The 15,385-nt window shown below is 48.8% G+C and overlaps 1 protein-coding gene across 2 annotated transcripts in view; it reads right to left on the reverse strand.

The window, feature by feature from the left end:
* The window catches only part of b3gnt9 (UDP-GlcNAc:betaGal beta-1,3-N-acetylglucosaminyltransferase 9), a 31,605-nt gene extending 22,931 nt beyond the window's left edge, over window positions 1-8,674 (reverse strand). For both annotated transcript variants that reach the window (XM_038806941.1, XM_038806942.1), the window contains exon 1: window positions 8,246-8,674. The gene's annotated coding sequence lies outside the window, so the exon portion shown is untranslated. The remainder of the gene's footprint in view (window positions 1-8,245) is intronic.
* Window positions 8,675-15,385: the final 6,711 nt, after the last annotated feature.

Genomic DNA, 15,385 nt, shown 5'->3' on the forward strand with positions numbered 1-15,385 from the left:
AGCAAGTGAAGCTCACAGTTTTGAGTTTAGACTCATCGGTTGTAGCAGCCCTCCCCGACCCACAGAACGTTGGCGGAGGCACACTAGAAGAGATGCAAACAGCTATTTTAGACGCGATAGGGCACAACACAGGAGGCCCAATCGAAGGCCTAAATAAGTGTAGGCAGAAGAGGACCGAGCACCCCACAGCATTCGCAGGAAGGCTGTGGATTCATTTCACTGCCTTTTTTGGCGATTTAGACCGCGCACATTTAAACCGCGATAATATGGTTAAATGGACCCGCACCATAATCTCCCACGCCACAGATGCAGGACAGAATGTCTGCAGCAGTTATGACCCCTCAGAAGAGGCCCATAATGAAAAATGGGTTTTGAAAAGATTGTCCCGTGCTTGGGAACAATCCGTCCAAGGCAAGGTTAAAGTAAAGACCCCAGAAGAAGCTCAGGCTGCAGCAGATAGACAGGCAGTAAGAGCGCACCAAAACCCCGCATGGGTAAATGAAGGAAAGAACAGCCCCCCACAGAAGTCGCAGGAATGTTACAACTGCGGACAGTTAGGACATTTTGCTAGGGAATGCAACGCCCCACAGAGATCTCAGAGAGGCCAGCAGACAGGCACTCTGACCAGGAACAAAGCAAAGCCAATCCATAGTATAGAGACACAGTCAGGACAGACCGATGTGGACGGAACGGCCTGACGGTGTTTGGGCTCCCCCACTTGGGTCTGTGACACCCTCTGGGACAGATCCGGAAGACCGGTGGTCACAGCAAAAATTAGAGGGAAGCCCATAGAATTACTTTGGGACACAGGAGGGTCCCGCACTACCATTAATTCCTCCACTACAGCACAAGCAGACACGTGGCCCACTACAGCTTCAATTACACTCAGCGGATTTACAGGTCACTCACAGCAGGGACACATTACAGCCCCTGTATCAATTCAGCTAGGGAATATCTCCACCAGACACCCCGTTGTGTTAGTTAATCTGCCCCACACAGCAGAACACATACTGGGCATTGATTTTATGAATGCCCACAGCCTGTCGTTCGATCCAGTAAATCAGTGTGTCTGGAGAATGGCAAAATCTGACAGAGCACCCGCAACTCTCACAGTAGGAGAGTATGCAAACAGGATTAGCGCAGTAGGCGACTATTGTTTTGACCCGATCACGCTTAGCATGGACAAACAGGTTAGGGCAGTTTTGAACAGACACAGGACAGCATTTGCCAGTCACCGGCACGACTGCGGCAGAATGACTGGATATGTTCAAGTTACTGGACCTGACCTGAGGCCACAGAGACAGTACCGATTTCCCCTAGAAGCAGAGGGAGAAATTGGAAAGGTTATAGAGAGCTTATTAGAGCAGGGTGTACTTAGGACAGTAACCTCAACTAATAATGCACCTATTTGGCCAGTGAGGAAGCCCGACGGATCATGGCGTCTGACCATACATGATTGGGAACTCAACAAAGTTACCCCAGCAGTAGCCCCCACGGTAGCAACAAGTCCCGAGAACATGCTCAAACAGGGACTCCACTCCAAATATTTCACGGTATTGGACATTAGCAATGGCTTCTGGTCAATCCCATTGGCAAAGGCGTGCCAGTACAAATTTGCCTTCATATTCAAAGGACAGCAATATACATGGACATGCCTCCCACAAGGATTCCACAATTCCCCCTCCATTTTCCACCGACAGCTGGCAAATGAGCTAGCAAAATTTTCCCGACCCGAATGTCTGGTACAGTACGTGGACGACCTATTACTGCAGACAGACACCAAGGCAGAGCACATCACGCTTCTGTCCGAGCTCCTGGAACTATTACAAAGTATTGGATGTAAAGTTAACCCCAGAAAGGCCCAGATATTGGAGAATCAAGTGATGTATTTGGGTACAGTCATCACGCACGGCAAACGCGAGATTGAGTTCAAAAGAATTTACTCGATCGTCAAATTGCCCCTTCCCCAAGATGTTTCAGCCCTCCGGTCGTTTTTAGGACTGGTTGGGTACTGTTGGAAACATATCGATGGTTTTGCAACCAAGGCAGCCCCACTCTCAGACCTCCTTAAGAAAGGAGCCCCTTGGGAATGGCTTCCGCAGCATACAGAGGCTGTGGAAGAGTTAAAGAAAGCCCTCAGCGCAGCACCCGCGCTACACGTCCCAGACCAACTCTCCCCCTATGCAATAGAGGTAGCTAGCACCGATCTGACCCTCTCGGCCGTGCTCCTTCAGGAACGGCACGAGCAGCTACGACCAGTGGCTTTTGCCTCCAGACTTTTAGACCCCGTAGAACAAGGATTTTCAGCCTGCGAGAGGCACCTACTAGCAGTATTTTGGGCAGTTCAGTACTTCTCGTACATTACCTGACTCAATCCCATCACCATTTTGACCGAACACACCCCCACACAGTTACTTTTAGACAGTCGACTGAAGGACGGTTCAGTGAGCCAGATAAGAGCAGCTAGGTGGACACTACTGTTACAAGGACGGGACATAACAGTTAAACGGACCAAAACACACACACTTTTAGCGGACAACCTACAGTGTCCAGGACAACCCCATGAATGCGAGATACTAGCACCCCTACACAACACAGGACCATTCATTGCCAAGACGCCCCCCAGGAAGATAGGGAATTCAAGCCAGAGCCCCCAGCACACAGACACATGTGCCCCCTTAAAGATGTATGTGGACGGTTCATCCACAGTTTTAGATGGAGAACGCATCACTGGATGCGGGATTTATGTGGAAGATGCGCAGGGACGCGCTTTAGAGGAGATATCTCTAAAATTACCAGGTCACTTAGGCGCGCAGGCAGCAGAGCTCGCGGCCATTGCTTATATAGTGGACCACCCAGATTCGTTCCCCAGCCCAGCAGACATATACTCGGACAGTTTATATGTCTGTAACAGCCTCACAGACTTTCTACCCCTGTGGAGGACAAGAGGTTTTGTCTCCGCAGACGGGAAGCCCCTTCCATCAGCCCCATTGCTCCGTCATATCCTAGAGAAGGCAAAGGGTAGGATGTATGGCATTAGCAATGTTAGAAGTCACCACAGGTCATCCCCCCCTGGAAATGTGAAAGCCGATGCATTGGCAAAAGCAGGTTCCAGGCGAGGTCATTTTTGGACACCCCCAGCTAGCGCACCAGCTAGCGCCCCTGTGAGTTCAGTTTAGGTCTCACAGACAGACATAGAAGATTTAGTACAGGCACAGAAGCAGGACGAAAATCTCCGGGAGATTTTAAAAGGAAACTTTGTGGCCCAGTACGATAAATTCAAACACGCTTTGACCACACATGAGGGTGTGATCATAAAAGACAAATTGTATGTGGTTCCTGAAAAGGACAGGAATCAAATGATTGCCTTATTCCATGATGGTCATGGACACCAAGGGATCGTCCCTACCACAACTCACCTTAGACAACTCTGTTGGTGGCCCAACTTAAGACAAGATGTTACCCAATATATCGAGAATTGTTTAATTTGTGCACAGAATAACCCGGAGAGGTATTCAAAGAAGGCACAACTCAGCCACACTCGCCCCGTTAATGGCCCCTGGACAAACCTCCAGATCGATTTTATAGGTCCATTGCCCCCTTGCAGGAATGGCTATAAATATGTTCTGGTGGTCATAGATACCTTTACCAAATGGGTAGAGGCATTCCCTTCACGCACCAACACAGCAAAGACAGCTGCAAAGATCCTGACCCACCACATCTTTACGAGATGGGGACTCCCCAGAAGTATAGAATCAGATCAGGGATCTCACTTCACAGGACGGGTCATGAAGAACGTCCTGACCGTATTCGGAATCAAACAGAACTTTCACATTGCGTATCACCCCCAGTCAAGCGGGATAGTGGAACGCATGAATCGGACTCTAAAATCGACCCTTAGAAAGATGGTACAGGAGAACAATTCGACTTGGGATTCAGTGCTCCCATTCGCTCTTCTGTTCATAAGAAACACTGTTTCAGCATCATCAGGTTTCACCCCACACACACTCATGACCGGACGCCCTATGAAAGGATCTGAATTCCTTTTAGGACTCAACATGACCAGCCCAGAAGTGACGGCCCTCACACACGAGAAAGCAGTTAAACAACTAGTTGAGACTGTAAGGTCTGCTCAGTTAGCAGCTGCGGTAAAATTGGGTAAAAGGAGGAAACAGAGCAAAGCCTGTTTCAACAAAAATGTCCACACCACAGAATTTCAGGTTGGGCAACAAGTGATGTTATCCGTATATAACCCCAGCACGTTTTTGTCACCAAAATCTGCCAGCCCGTACTCAATTTCGGAGAAAATCAGCCCCTCGGTATATAGGATAAAGTACCTAAACGGTAAGACTGCGTGGTTCCACATTAACCAGCTAAAGGCTTATGGAACACAGTCAAACCACTTGCACCATGTCCTGCTAGACGCAGCAGAACATCTCGCCCCGCCCACAAGAGACACATTTTCATCCTCCCCCTCACAGACCAGTTCCTCATCAGACTCGACCTCGACTCCGCCCACCAACTTTAGGACACGCCCCGGAACGCCCACAAGCTGCCACAGCAGAGACAGTGACAGTGACTGTGAAACTGAGGACAGCCACAGCACTCCACCCTACAGCCCCCACTTCAGCGACTTCGACCCCGACTCCAGTGACCCCATGGAGATCACTTACATTAAAAATCCAGAGAAGTGAGGTGTCCAAATGATGTAAAAAGAGGAACCGCTTGAGAGAAGCGCTGTCCTTTCTGATGGAACCTGCACGCATGTTGGTTATGTTTGTATGTTTGTATGTTAAATGTTTGATATGGAGATTGGCCACTCGCTTTTCAGCCGAAAAGCTTGTGACCACCTCACATGCACGTTAGTTTGTCCGCAGATATTTCTGAGAACTTGACTCAGCTGAAATGTCTGGAGCCCAGCTCAACACTTCACCAGGAGCATCTTGGCTCCTCCCTTTTTTTAGGTGCCCCTCTATTCCGGGAATAGAGGCTGCAATTCCACAATGCCTACATTCTTGCCCGTTCATTTCAGGTTGCTCAGGCAGTGGAGAAACGGCATTGAGGACCCGCCCTGTCTGAGGACCACCCCTCTGGTCAGCTAAGCTCAGGTACAGCACAGCACGCCCTACCCGGGGATCCCATTCAACTCTTACCCGTTGCGGCCCATACGCTACTCATTCGACTTTTCATTTCTAAAGCTTGGTTTCATTTTGTTTAAGGTAGCCCTTCGGCCGCCACTCCATATGCTATTTACATCCAGGAACATTTTGGGATGGTAAATTGCAACACTCTGCGAGACGGCGCGCACTGGTTTAGTAGATAAGTATATGTCTGGTCCTAAATCCGTTTTTGAAAAAAAAATGAGGGAGTCACATGGAAGTGACCATCATAAAGGGACAATTGGAACAAGAGGACAGATATACTTAAAGTCAAGATATTAAGCTGAACACTAACAGATAATATGCTTGATCCCTTAGCTTTCGGACGTTCGGAGAGGAACCGAAGCAACAGCACAGCAAGATCCCAGGAAGGAAGAGAAGAGAAGAGACAGAGAAGATGAAGAGCACTCCAATTGCTATGTTTTTAGCTATTGTGGCATCTGTGTGGTTGCGCGTGGACGCGGACCCCCTTTCCCACAGTACAATGTTCGCTAGCTTCTCCCAAACCCAGACCACCCCCAGCCCAGTCAATGGTAACAGTACCCCGACCTGGTGCACCAGATTTCTGACATGGTACTCCTTGTTGTATGTAATAGAATCACTTTTGGTGATTGCAGTTCTATGTATTATAGTCCAGACCCTCAGGATGAGGAAATGGAGAAGGAGAGCCCACCGCTCTCGTGCCTCAACAGTGTACAGAGTACAATCGCCCATTTTCGGATTCCACCAATCCCCCCAACCCCTTGATGTGTAATAAAGGATTTAATTTTGATATGACCTGTAAATAAAGACTTTTGCGGATGTATTTTAATGCTCTGAGCTCGACTGCCGAGTCAGAAAATGAAATGTAAAGATGCTGTTGTATAAATGATTAAGGGTTAGAATGTTGTAGAATGTCTAAATATGAGATGAGAGTAGTTTATTGAGATAGTTAGAGGTTCCCGATTCCAATTGGTAATACATGTCACCTTTGACAGCGCCAATCAGAAATTGTTAGTTAAATTATTTTTGCCATAGTTGAGGAAAGGATAGAAGCCATGGAACTCGCTGAGGTCAGGGGACCCAAAGACACCGTACTTGGGTGATCCTTCATGATTTCTCATGAGGATCACAAGGAGGGAGTGTAACCACTGAAGTTGGCCATTCCCTAAATACAAAATGGAGGAACGCAAAGCTTGCAGGTTAAAATGGACAATGTTTACAGCACAAGCAGGCTGCACCAAGCCAATGTGTATTCTGTCTGCTAAGAGAGCAGACAGCACCGAAACGAACATTCCGCACACTAATGAGGCAATCTCCAGGATAATTAACATAGCAATGGAACGATCCCAGGGACAATGGACACAAATAGAGACGTGATTGCAACAGTGTATGGGAAACCAGACACCCCGGCACCAACGGGGTTCAAAAACAAAGCACCTGAAGGCCCGCCTAGTAGCCGAGAGATAGCCTCAGTATTGGGGAGATTCAAACAAATCGATTGGGAAGAGACCCGATTGATTCCGAGCAGGTAAAGGGTCCGCCCAAAAGGGCACAAAGCCCTAGGACCTTTAAAAGACAGGTCCCACACTTAGTTCGTTCTTCTTAACCAGCCCTCCTCTCTGGACCAGCATTTCGACCAGCTTTTGCCAAAGAAGACCTTGAACGAGAGAGAGGAGAGGTTTGGGACAGCAGCCGCCAGCAAGTAAGTGTCTCACAATGATCGCTACCAGAGATAGACACTCCTGACCCCTTTTTAACACGTACCAACTTGAAGTCTGCAGACCAGAGCACAGCAAGAGGCCTTGTCCCCTGATCTGGCAGTTCCCTTTAAGGATAAGTATTGGTTTATTTAGTGGTAGGAATAGTTTAATCCTCTTAGCGTGTGCATGGGTAGTATTATAATTGTATTATAATAAACTCAGTTGTTTGAACTTACTAATTGGTGTATGGCTTATTGCTTTGAACTTGACCTTGAAACTTGTGGCGGTATCTTAACGATACCTGGCGACTCCAGAGCTAAGTAACGAAACAGAGCCAAATTGAGTGTGAAGCACACACACCCAGAATGAGCAACAGTGCCCGGCAGTAGACGTACAGAGAGAAAGGCCGACTGCCAGCCGGTACGGGTTCTTATACTCCACCTCATAGGCGGAGCTACCTACCTCTCAGCCAATCGGCAGGGAGGCACATGACTTGCCTCAGCCAATCGGCAGAGAGGCACATGACTTGCCTGGGCCAATGGGCAGCGAGTCTTCTGCACCAATGGCAGCTCGGTTCTAGGGTACCGTAATGTCCCTAGTCATACTACCACAGTCTACAAAATTATGAGGGGCATAGACAGAGTGGATAGTCAGAGGCTTTTCCCCAGTAGTTGCTCTCAGCATCGTAGGATGCCCTTAACAACTGGCGGTGCTGCTACATTCTTATACAATCTACCAGAAATAAAACATCACATTGGAGCCAGGAAGATTATGCTTGATTCTCACATGACCCTGTTATGAAATAACATCTGTTATAAAGTCGCAGGAAGAGGCTCCTTTTTCCCTGATAGGAGGCCTGAGTAAACTCTGAACTTTGCCCCCCCTCCCGGACCTCTCCGCAACTCACTCCTCCACCCTGGGGCCCCCACTCCCTCCCGGGGGCCCCCTTCCCACGCTACCCCCTCTCCTGAGATCTGCTCCCCCCCAACCCATCCGAACCTCCCTGGGATGCACCCCAGCCCCCCCATCCCATCCCAAAAACCCTCCCCAGGACCCCATCCCATCCCAACCCCCCTCCACAGGACCCCATCCCAATCCAATCACTTCCCCAGGACCCCCGTCCCATCCCACCCCAACCCCCCTCACCAGTACCCCTATGCCAGCCCCCCCCCCCCCCCCCCCATCCCACCCCCCCGTGTTTGGGACGTCCATCCCACTCCAGCCCCCGTATCCGGGACGTCCCTGGTGTCCCCCCTCCCTCCGCGGGACCCCCGGCCACCCCCTCCCGTCCCGTCCCCGGGACTCCCCCCTCCCCCTCCTGCAACCTATCCTTTCTGAAGGGGGAGTTGGCTTGCAGGCCGTCCGCAGCCTCTCAGCGCTGCTGCTCTGAAACACACACCTTACCTGAGAAGAGTCGGTGCCGAGCACCGCACAGTGATTGGAGAACCGAGCCCGTGAAGCTGGCGGCGAAGGGACAGCTTCATCAGGCAAGAAGCTCGCCAGGAATCCGTGGGAGCCAAGGACAGCACATCTGGATTGCATTAGTGAGACTGGGAGTTGGCTGGTCAGGGGGAGGGTTGGGGAGTCTGTCATTCCAAACAGTGCTTGAAGGTCAGCACCGAACCGCCTCACCGAACTGAGTTCTGCTTTGCTCATGAATGGCGCCAATTCTCCTCTCGCTTCAGTCCGGGCGCTGATTTCCTCCCCGTCTTAACTCGGGCCGCATCCCTCACCCCTTTAAAGAGTTAAACAAACACCCAGTGGTTGGAGACTGTCGAGAATGCAGCGTGTGACTAGACTACAGAGCACAGCCTGTACCAGACCCCTGTCATCAATCACTTCAGAGAGCCTTATATTTGCTTCAGTGGCAACATTCTCGCCTTGAGTTTGGCTCCAGAGACATCTCAGATTTGTTAGCTTCAACATATCAATTTTTCAGGCGGAAGGAGTGTTACTTTTACTGCCTTTTAGGTAAGATGTTGAGGCGTCACATATCCTCTCAGGTGTACAACGTCTTATGGTGTGTTTTGCAGAAGAGATAGGAAGTTCCCGAGCTAATATCTATCCCTCCATCACTACCACAGATTAGCTGGCCATGACCATGTTTGTGGGAGCTTGCCGTGCACTGATTGTGTGCCACATTTCCTACATTACAGCCAATCCCCATAGAGACCGTTGAAAGAGAAGCTGAGAATCCAGTCACCAACTGGAAGAAACACGCCACAAGTGTCATGTATTTAAACAAAAACAAACTTTACTGTGTATAGAAAAAAAATAAACAAGACAAACATGATTAGCTGATGGCTATGTTTTGTAATTATTTGTTATATTCCTTGTTTTACTCTTTAGTTCCACCTGAGTTCTGGTATACGTTACCAGATCTTGAGAGTTCATTCACTTCTTCTGGAAGCAACCCAAAAGTATGCCCTCCAGAATTCACCCTAATAGCCATAGAATCCATACAGTGCAATTGAGTCTGGACCAACCCTCCAAAAGAGACTCTACCTAGGCCCACTCCCCCACAACCCCCCACATTGATCATGGCCAATCCACCTAACCTGCACATCTTTTCTCCTCTGATTTATTCTCAATGTTCCACCTACTCTTCCGAGATACAAGATTTTATAGGGATCCTTCCATTGTTGGCTAAGCAACCCACCAACCTTTTTTAAGACCTCGCAACTGTAGACTCCTCAGCTCAAGTCTGGGCCAAGTACTGCCTGCTCCAAGCTAACTGCTTGGTTTCACCATGAGGACTACTATAGAGTTCTTCCTCTAGCTCCAAGCTATGCAGATCTTCCAGCCTCTTTTTCCCTTGCAAACTTTGTCTCTAAACTGAGCTCTGCATTCCATTTTCTGAATAATAGTTAGTATTTTCTCTGTTTAAGGTGCAAGCCTGGCTAACATTTATCTCTTTTGCTAGTAGGATGGGAGTACAGTATAGTATTAGTGAGTGTGGAGTGTTTGATGACAGTGTTGGTGACAGTGCAAAATTAGTTAGCAGTCCTATTGAGACTACTGCATTCAATGGCAATGTTGGTTATAGGGTCGGGTTTGGCGTCACAGATCTTGATGGTGCATCCGACAACTAACTATGGGATGATGACTATGTTGAAGTGAGTGCGGCAATGTTTAGGGGCAGTTTGTAGGAGCTCCGGGCGTGGCAATATTAGTGCTTCCTGACATTGTTAATGATGAGGTGCTGGTCGCTGACAGTATTAGTGAAAGTGCAGTGTTCAACAACCATCAGAAATACCAACTATGATGAGACACCACATGGATACTTTTCAAGTTAGTAAACAGCAAACATTCTGAGATATTAGAGACAAACTTACTTTGTGACACGGACTGGGTGCATGAAATGGTGAAATGTTCTGTTGCCATGTTCTATTGCATATGGGTGCCAACCATCTTGTCAAACATATGCTACAATCTTTGTTCAGATCAATAACTTTTAAAATAAAGGAATTCCCAATACTCCAATGGGGGAAAAAAGATGGACCTCATTTTAAAAATTATTTACTGTAACATTCAAACAAAAATCCACACGATTCAAAAGTTAACAAGCAAATGATATTGCAAGTCAGAAGATAAATTTCACTTTAAACAGCCAATACAACAAAAATGCAACTCATGTAGTCACAAGCACTCACATCACTTTCAGTACGATTGTGGCACCACATACAATCTCAGTTTGTAGGATCCAGTATGTAGGTTTGGCACTTGAGCATTTTCAAGGCATATTTCATCCAAAGTTCACTTTGTGGTTAATACTGACCATCTATGAATCCTCACGCTCGGGTCGTGATAGTTCTGATGACGCAGCCTCCCAGAGTTCCTTTTCCACTGACAAACTAGCACACCCACTTCACAGTCTAGTCCTCTGATATAAACATTCAGCTCCCTCGCATGTTTCTTCATCAAGGGAGTCTGGAGTTGTATTTTCTACTTACTGCCATCACAAAGTTGATTTATTCATAGGGAGCTCCGCTTGCTTCCCCTCACACTAATTCTGTGTTTTGAACTGCAGGTTCTGAGACCAGCTGTAATTTGATCTCCAATTAGCTTTCTATTTAACCTTTGCTTTGAACTTTCCTCCCCATAGCAACCTCAGGTCACCTGGGCATTTCTTGGAACCAACATGCTTGCTAGGAAGTCCAATTGCACCCTTTTCAGAATGCACCAGTTGCACATTGAAATTAAAGATACCTGTCACAAAAGAAAATACAGGCTTTTCCCAAAAGCACAAAGTCATCACACATACAACAATTAGGTGGCACAGTGGTTAGCATTGCTGCCTTACAGCTCCAGGGCCCCGGGTTCAATTCCGGCCACGGCTGACTGTCTGTGTGGAGTCTGCACTTTTTCCCTGTGTCTGTGTGCGTTTCCTCCAGGTGCTCCGATTATCTCCCACAGTCCAAAGATGTGCAGGTTAGGTGGATTGGCCATGCTAAATTGGCCCTTAGTGTCCAAAAGGTTAGGTAGGGTTACTGGGTTATGGGGATGGGGGTAGAGGTTAGGTGGGGTGCTCTTTCCAAGGGCTGGCGCAGACTCGATGGGCCGGGTGGCCTCCTTCTGCACTCTAAATTCTATTCTATGAATTTGAGTCGTAGGTGAAGAACACCCACTGAAGTTTTGGGTAGCTGAAACCTTCCCTGAATTCAAAATATGTGGTTGCATTTCTATTGTCAATGGTCTCAAAAAAGATTACAAAGTCATAACGATAATGGATTAATACGCTCCAAGGTATTTCTTATGATCACATTATTATGTAAGAGTTTTAAGATGAGTAAAACTTGCACCTTTATCTTTCAGTTAAAATGAATGTGAATGTTAATGCTGTAAACAATTCATGCTGCGAAATGAGCTGTTACAAATGGTGAAAAGAAATAAATCAGAGCACCTTCAGCAAACACCATCTGGGAACACAAATTTATAAATCCTTCAACAAAATATTTGTTGACCTTAATTCAGTGACACAAATAGCATGCTTTATTTTCCGTAGGCCAACCAGTTTGTCTTTGCAAAATAGTGCTTTGTCCAATGCTATTTATTCCTTGTGTTTTAAAGAAGCTAGTATGAAAAATAATACTTTTCCAGTTATGTTCCAGTGCAACTTGTGTTTGACTCTGTCATGTTAAAAATAATGCATATGGTATTTTCCCCATCCTGACAAAAAGGTTGGACAAGCACTTTCTCATAACTCTTGCACCAGGTTCAATCAGTTATATAATGAATTAGTTACATGAAAATGAAATGATCAAAATGAATATCAGTCCTAATATCATGCAACTCATTTCTATCAGCCAGAACTGTACTTTTATATTCATTCATAGGATGTGGGCGTCACTGGTTTGGCCAGCATTTATTACCCATCCCTCATTGCCCTTGAAAAGGAGACATTGAGCTGCCTTCTTGATCTGCCGCAATGGTGTAGATACACCCACAGTGCTGTTAGGGAGGGAGTTCCAAGATTTTGATCCAGTGACATGAATGAACAGTGACACAGTTACAAGTCAGGATGGTGAATGGCCTGGAGGGGATCCTGCAGGTGGTGGCGTTCCCATGCATCTGCTGCTTTTGTACTTTTAGGTGATAGACATTGTGGGTGGGGTTTCTCCGTTAGCCAATGGCAAAATCCGGAAATGAGATTGGGCGGAGAATAGCTTCCGACGGCAAAAGCGCGGTGTGGTGAATGTAATATATGATATGATAATTCACACTGTCTTTGTAAGCGCAGTAGCGCTTTCCAACCACTAGGGGGAGTAGCACTGGGAGTACTCAGGAACTTGTACTGGGCTCCACCCTTGGCTCCGCCCACGACCCCTCCCCCTAGTGCTGCTGTATAAGTACACTTGTCCAGAGTCAGCCTGAGTTCACTAACAGTTCATCAACGGGTAACAGGCTGGCTCTGAAGTAAGTCTATTAAAGCCTAGATTCATATTGGAAACACGTGTCTGGTGAATTGATGGTTCCATCATGCGGCAGGCGCCGATTTGACACCAAATCATAATTCTCCGTCATCTCAAAAACGGCGTGAATGCGTTTTACTCCGCACGTACAGTAGGAACTATTTGCATATCATTATCTTTGCAGTCCAAAGATGTGCGGGTTAGGTGGATTGGCCATGCTAAATTGCCCTTAGTGTCCTAAAAAGTAAGGTTAAGGGGGGGGTTGTTGGGTTACGGGTATAGGGTGGATACGTGGGTTTGAGTAGGGTGATCATTGCTCGGCACAACATCGAGGGCCGAAGGGCCTGTTCTGTGCTGTACTGTTCTATGTTCTATTAGCAGGCCCGACCTGGTACGCTCCAGGGCCTCCACGATTCCCTGCATCCGATGAGCCGAGTTCCCGATGGCGTGGTTCCCTTGTGCTTTTAAAGATCATGAAACCGGCATGGTGGCTGCTGAGGGAGAGGGGGTACGGAAGGTGTTCAACATCGCCATAATTTGCTGACAGTTATGCTGCTGGCCATGGGGCTTCTGGCATGGCTGGAGGGAGTAGTGGGCGGTGGCCAGGAAGTGGGCTGTGGGGTTGGGGAGGACGGGCACAGAGCACCATTGCTGCAGCCGACAAGGCAACAATGCAGCTGTGCACACCGCCAACAGCACACTTTGAATCCGGTGCCATGAGTCATATAGATGCCCCCCAGGGAGCCCCCTGGCCCCAGATGACCCATCAGCTGTATGGGCATGCTCCAGCACAATCAGTGCCATCTTTTTGGCTGGGATAAATGTGTGTGAGGATTGTAATGTGTATGTGCGGCTGCAGCTTGTCAGCCTTCAGAGTGTCAATCACAGACCTGGCGAATCGTGCACCGTTTTTCATCGGAATCGATTGTGTTCCACGGGGTACGGGTGCTAGCGCCTTAATAGTAGCGAAATCAGTGCAGGGGTGGCGCCGATTTTTCTGTTGTGAAAGTCTATGGATTCTCCGTTGGTGTCAACACCTAGAGCTGGATTCACTGTTTTGGAGGCTAAGTGGCGACGGCTGCGTGGGAACTATGGAATTTTACGACACGCCGAACCCTCACCGATCCTGCAACTGGTGAGGGGCTAGCAGCCACGGCAAGTAAAACTCCCGGCTACCACAATATAAACACCTGGAGATGGCCAACTCGGCACGGCGACGACCTGCAGCGGTTGCACTGTAAGAAATAGCGCCGGCCGTACGCAAACCCAACCTGCCGAATAGTGTCCCCCAGGCCACCTCCTGGCCATCCCCCACCAGTCCTCCCTGCCCCCGCGGAATCCCACTCCCGGCTAGCAGCACGGCTCCCCGCTGACTGTAGCGGCGCTGGACACGGTCCGCAGCCGCCACGGCGGGTTCCCGCACGGAACTCAGCCCATCGGGGGCGGAGAATCGGAGGAGCGCTTCCAGGCGACGCGCCAATGCTGTTCCAAGGCGTGCGCCGCACGACGCAATGATTCCATTTTGGAGTGGGCGGAGGATAGAAAACCGGCTTCGTCCATGATTTCGCCATCAGGCAGGATTCTCTGCCCGATCACCGATTACGATGTCGGCTTCGGGGAATGGTGAGTCCCGCTCATGGTCTCAGAAACGGAGAATCCCGCCCTGTTTGTTTGGCAGGTGCAGTTGAAGGAGCCTTGGTGAGTTGCTGCAGTGCATCTTGCAAATGATACACTTTGCTGCGACTGTGCATAGGTGTGGAGGGAGTGAATGATTAAGATGGTGGTTGGGATGAAAATTAAGTGGGCTGCTTTGTCCTGGATGGTGTTGAGCTTCTTGAATGGGGGGGGGGGGGGGGGGGGGTCAGGAGGTGAGTTACTCACCTCCCCAGTCGAATCCCCAGCCTCCAACCTGCTCTGGTAGCCACAGTATTTATATGGCTGGTCCAGTTCAGTTTCTGATGATAGCTCCTGGTGTTGATCGTGGGGGTTCAACGATGGTAATGCAATTGAATGTCATGGGAACATGGTTACATTCTCGCATTGGAGATGGTCATTGGCTGGTACTTGTGAATGGTACTTTCCACTTACCAGCCGAAGCCTGAATATTGTTCATGGTTAGGACGTCACCTGCTTCCTCATATAGTCCCTCACCTGCAAGTACCGGAACCCATTCCCGCTGGGCAGCTCGTATTCCTCTACCAGCCCTCCAAGCTCGAAAAGCTGCCCCCAACGAATAGGTCACCAATCTGCTCAATCCACACCCGCCAACTCTCCCGTAACCTTGTGTTTAGCCCACCCGGAGCAAATCTATGATTCTCGCAGATCGGCGCCCAAACCGAGTCCCCCTCCATCTTCAGGTGCTGCCTCCACTGTCCCCACACCCTCAGGGCTGCCACCACCATTAGACTTGTGGAGTACCTGGCCGGCGCGACAGGCAGAGGCGCCGTCAACAGTGTCCCTAAGCTAGTGCCCTTACAAGAGGCTGCCTCCATCCGTTCGCATACCAACCCCTCCCCCACTATCCACTTCCTTACCAAGGCTATATTTTCTGCCCAGGAATAGTTCATCAAATTTGGCAGGGCCAGCCCCCCCCCCCCCCCCCCCGCCCCCCCGCCCATGTCCCCGCTCTAGC

The sequence above is a fragment of the Scyliorhinus canicula genome, chromosome 9 (assembly GCF_902713615.1).
Source record: "Scyliorhinus canicula chromosome 9, sScyCan1.1, whole genome shotgun sequence".
In the NCBI taxonomy this organism is placed as follows: Eukaryota; Metazoa; Chordata; class Chondrichthyes; order Carcharhiniformes; family Scyliorhinidae; genus Scyliorhinus; species Scyliorhinus canicula.